Source organism: Salvelinus sp. IW2-2015, linkage group LG31 (genome assembly GCF_002910315.2).
Source record: "Salvelinus sp. IW2-2015 linkage group LG31, ASM291031v2, whole genome shotgun sequence".
Classification (NCBI taxonomy): domain Eukaryota; kingdom Metazoa; phylum Chordata; class Actinopteri; order Salmoniformes; family Salmonidae; genus Salvelinus; species Salvelinus sp. IW2-2015.
Window position 1 is genome coordinate 9701019 of NC_036870.1, and position 5276 is coordinate 9706294.

Below are 5276 nucleotides of genomic sequence, written 5' to 3' on the forward strand. Positions count from 1 at the left end.
GCACACACAACACACACACACACACACACACACACACACACACACACACACACACACACACACACACACACACACACACACACACACACACACACACACACACACACACACACACACACACACACACACACACACACACACAACACACACACACACACACACACACACACACACACAAGAAGGCACATAGGGCTTCAGTATAAATGCAGGTTTTATCAATAGCACTCATATTATTATATACATATGATACAACTGTATAACAGATACTATAACGTCTACTCAGTCACATTAAGATACAATGTAGTCCTACATACAGTCTGGTGTAGGAACGTACAGTCTGGTGTGGGAACATACAGTCCGGTGTAGGAACATACAGTCTGGTGTGGGAACGTACAGTCTGGTGTAGGAACGTACAGTCTGGTGTGGGAACGTACAGTCCGGTGTAGGAACATGTGTGTGTGTGTGTGTGTCACTACCTGCTTGTGCCTGTGTCCAGGCGTGTATGTGTACATGATTGAGTATTACAAGGTGTTGTCAAGAAAAGCAATTTGTTAGTGTCTCAGATGGTTTCTTTATCATGATGAATGGTAGAAGGACCCTATAGAAAGCCTAGCACCCTGTCCTCCCGTCTCCTCTCCTCTCGTCCCGTCTCCTCACGTCTCCTCTCCTCCCGTCCCCTCTCCTCTCCTCCCGTCCCCTCTCCACTCCTCCCGTCCCCTCTCCTCTCCTCCTGTCTCATCTCCTCCTCTCCTCTCCTCCCCTCTCCTCCCGTCTCCTCTCCTCCCCTCTCCTATTCTCTCCTACAATGACCATAATCCATTGTGCGCCTACTTGTCCGGTCTGTATGGGGCAGACACGGAGAGGGAGAGAAAAGAAAAGAAGTGTGATGGATAGGGATAGAGAGCATTTTCTTTGCGAGGTATCTCTCTACCTGAGACGTAATTGATAGTTTCTATTCAGCAGTCATGAAGTCTGCCTTATACACCACTAAAGTAGTGATTTTGACAGACAGCATAGGCAGCAGCTCTATAGAGATGAGATTGAATAATTAAGTCATCAAATAAAACAAATGTAATATACACAACAGCTGATAAGTGATAAGCAGTAGTGGGCAGTCACTGCCATCATGGGACTTTTATTCATTGTTTATTAGGTGCTGTTACAGTATTCAACCCACATAATGCACAGTGAATTTAATGTAAAATAAAAAAGAATCACACCATCTGTCAGCTGGTGAGGTGATCTCCTGCTCTGCCCTCTGCTGGACACAGACAGAGGTGCAGCCACCTGGCACCTGTCGTAAAGGACAGAGGAGCAGGAGGACACTCCTATCAAACACTGTCCATTGGCAATAAGGTGTTCATTGAATTGATTTGTACAGAGATGTGTGGTCTGTAGGTGTGATGGTAAAACGGAGGGAGTAGTATGTGTCTGTTTAAAGTGGTAGCTCCTGCATCAATCCTTCTGCCTGACTGTGTTCATTCTACTGTATGTTACTATATGACTGTGTTCATTCTACTGTATGTTACTCTGTGACTGTGTTCATTCTACTGTATGTTACTCTGTGACTGTGTTCAGTCTGCTGTATGTTACACTGCGACTGTGTTCATTCTACTGTATGTTACTCTGTGACTGTGTTCATTCTGCTGTATGTTACTCTGTGACTGTGTTCATTCCTACTGTATGTTTAACTCTGTGGACTAATAGGTTCATATCTAGCTGTATGTTACTTCTGTGACTGTAGTTCATTCTCCTAGTATGTTTACTGCTGTGACTGTTGTTCATTCTGCTGTATGAATTAACTTCTGTGACTGTGTTCATTCTCCTGGTATGTTACTATTGGTGACTATGTCTCAATTCATGCTGTATGTTACTCTGTGACTATGTTCATTACTGTCTGTGATGAGTACTCTGTGTACTGTGTTCACTTCTCCTGTAATCGTTACTATGTTAGTGACTATGTTCCTTTGCTGTATGTTACTCTGTGACTATTGTTCATTACTGCTGATATGGCATACTAATAGTGACTGTGTTACATTCTACTAGTATGTTACATCTGTGACTATGTTATTTCTGCTGTATGTTGAGCTATATGACTGTGTTCATATCTACTGTATGTTACTACCTGTGGACTGTGTTTCATTGCGCTACTGGTTATGTTACTGTCTGCGTGACATGTGTCATTCTGCTGTAGTGTTCACTCCTGCTGACTGTGTTCATTCTACTGTGATTGTTACTCTGTGACTGTGTTCATTCTCCTGTATGTTACTGCTGGTGACATGTGTTCATATCTGCTGATGTTACTCTGTGACTATGTGAGTTCATTCACTTGTATGTTACTCTGTGACTGTGTTCATTCTCCTGTATGTTACTCTGTGACTGTGTTCATTATACTGTATGTTATTCTGTGACTGTGTTCCTCAACTAGGTTTGGCCTCGCGCCAAATTTCCTCTGAGCTAATAGTCGGCGGGCCAGAACATAATTAGTATTTAATATTAGCACAATTAATTGGCCCACACTACAAATTGAACAAAAWTTTTAACACATCTGATTAGTGCATAATACATTTAGTGACAATGACATAATAATTTTTTATCTGATTATGCTCATAAAATCACCATGTCTCTATTCAATGAATATGTTTGTCTATTTCTCTGTGCGTTGATTGGTGGGGACAAACAGGTCTACTTAGCCTACTGGAGGCTACGCTACTTTTCTAACAAAAAAACATTAGTTCAGAACAGTCAGCTTGAGAGGTAAAATGGCGCCGCAAAAAAGTTAAATGGATAAAGAAAATTTTCAGGGAAGAATGTACAGAGAGATATGCGTTCATCTTACCATAGTTTCCCAATGCCAAGACAGTGTGTCTTATTTGCAGTGAAAATGTCACTGTTTGCAAATTGCATAATGAATCTAAGCATGAAGCTTTCAGTGTGTCCTTCCCACCCCAGACAGAAACACCGGAGCGTTAACTGAAAGTTACGCTGCTTTTTTGGCTGACATTCTGTCACTTAAATGGGTTAAATCTGCAGTTACAAGGAAGAGGGAAAACAGTGGTGGACATGGTGGAGAAACATAAGGCTTTTAATAGGAGGCTTGAGTTGTTCTATTTGGACTTGTCATCTGGAAGGCTACTGCACTTCAGCACACTGAAGTGACACGCAGAGGGAACAGGAAGTGATGGAATTTTTCATCAAGCAGCTGAGGGACAACTTCTCCACCAGATTGGAAGACTACAGCATGCCCAAGGATATCATTGTGTTTGTACGTGATCCTCTCACAGTCCGCCCAGGTGGAGAATTCTCCTCCCTTGCTAAGAAAACGATACCCTCGCTGGATGAGGCCGCAATTCAAACTGAGCTGATTGAATTCCAGACATCGAGCCAAATCAGAGCTGCGTGTCGAGTCCCTGTGTCCGTTGTGGGTGTTATGCTCAGAGCCGAGTCCCTGTGTCCGTTGTGGGTGTTATGCTCAGAGCCGAGTCCCTGTGTCCGTTCCGTTGTGGGATGTTGATGCTCAGAGTACTGAGTCCCCTGTGTCGCGTTGTGGGTGTTAATGCCTCAGAGCGGTCCTGTGTCCGTTTGGGTGTTATGCTCAGAAGCGAGTCCCTGTGTCCCGTATGTGGGTGGTTTATGCGTGCAGAGCGAGTACCCATGTGCCGTTGGGGGTGTTATGCTCAGAGCCGAGTCCCTGTGTCCGTTGTGGGTGTTAATGTCTTCGAGCCGAGCCGCTGTGTCCGTTGTGGGTGTTATGCTCAGAGTCGCGTCCTGTGTCGATTGTGGGTGTTTGCTCAGAGCCGAGTCCCTGTGTCCGTTGGTGCGCGTCTAGTTATGCTCAGAGCCCGGTCGCCTTGTGGTCCGTTGTGGGTGTTATGGTCGAGGCGAGTGCCCTGTGCCGTTGTGGGTGTATGCTCCAGAGCCGGAGTCTGTGTCCGTTGTGGGTGTAATGCTCAGAGCCGAGGTCCTGTGTCCGTTGTGGGTGTTATGCCTCAGAGTCGAGTCCCTGTGGTCCGTGTGTGGGTTGTTATGCTTCAGAGCGCGGAGTCCTGGTGTCCGGTTGTGGGTGTTATGCTCAGAGCCGAGTCCCTGTTTGGTCCGTTGTGGTGTTGTTATGCTCAGAGCTCGAGTCTCCTGGTGTCCGTTGTGGGTGTTTATGGCTCAGAGCCGAGTCCCTGTGTCGCTTGTGGGTGTTATGCTCAGAGCCGAGTCGCCTGTGTCCGATTGTGGGGTGTTCATGCTTGCAGAGCCGAGTCCCTGTGTTCCGTTGTGGGGTGTTATGCTCAGAGCCGAGTCCCTGTGTCCGTTGTGGGTGTGTTAATGCTCAGACGCGCGAGTCCCTGTGTTGGTGGTATGCTCAAGCGTCCTGTGTGCGTTGTGTTATGCTCAGAGCCGAGTCCCTGTTGTTGTGGGTCTCGATAGTCCGTGGCGTTGTGGTGTGAGGCCACGGTCCGGCCGTTTGTTTAATGCTCAGAGCGGTAGTCCCTATGTCCGTTGGTGGGTGGCATGCTCAGAGCCGAGTCCCTGTGTCCGTTTGTGGGTGTTATGCTCAGAGGCCCGAGTCCCCCTGGTGGTCCGTTGTGGGTGTTATGCCTCAGAGCCGAGTCCCTGTGTCGTTGTGGGTGGTTATGGCTCAGAGCCGGAGTCCCTGGGTGCCGTTGGTGGGATGTTTATGCTCAGAGCCGAGTTCCCTGTGTCCGTTGATGGGTGTATTATGCTCAGAGCGAGTCCTGTGTCCGTTGTGGGGTGTTATGCTCAGAGGTCCGAGTCGCCTGTGTTCCGGTTGTGGGTGTTATGTCTCAGAAGCCGGAGTTCCCTTCGTGTCGAGTCCGTCGTTGTGGGTGTTATGCTCAGAGGGAAATTAGCGGCAACCATAAATAAACTGGCATTTTTATGTGCTACGGAATGTTTGGATCGACTACTACAACCTGCGAGTCTTCATATATTTCCTCCTATGATCGGCAGTATTAGACGTATGACAAGGAGACGCGGCTTTCGCAATATTAGTAAGTCAATGGAGGACCGCCTGCGCATCAACATCATGCACACCCCACTGCACCAGCACAGATCGCAACAAGATCGTGTCGGAGGGGAAATTGCCAACTTTTCCCATTGAATAAAGTTAACGTTAGTGTCCTATATGACTGTATTTAGTAAATTAACACATTATTGTGAGTGTCTATCCAGGGATATGTTAGGTGTCCAGGCTGAGCAGTATTTTCTTGTTTGTTCTGTTGTTACAGGAGCAGTCCTGTCCCCAGACCAGTCAGACACAGACA

General features: G+C 46.8%; 1 protein-coding gene and 1 pseudogene across 1 annotated transcript in view; both read left to right on the plus strand.

The window, feature by feature from the left end:
* The window catches only part of LOC111956160 (BOLA class I histocompatibility antigen, alpha chain BL3-7), a 149405-nt gene that overhangs the window by 26452 nt on the left and 117677 nt on the right, over positions 1–5276 (plus strand). The window lies entirely within an intron of this gene.
* The window catches only part of LOC139023322 (BOLA class I histocompatibility antigen, alpha chain BL3-7-like), a 53694-nt pseudogene continuing 51599 nt past the window's right edge, over positions 3182–5276 (plus strand).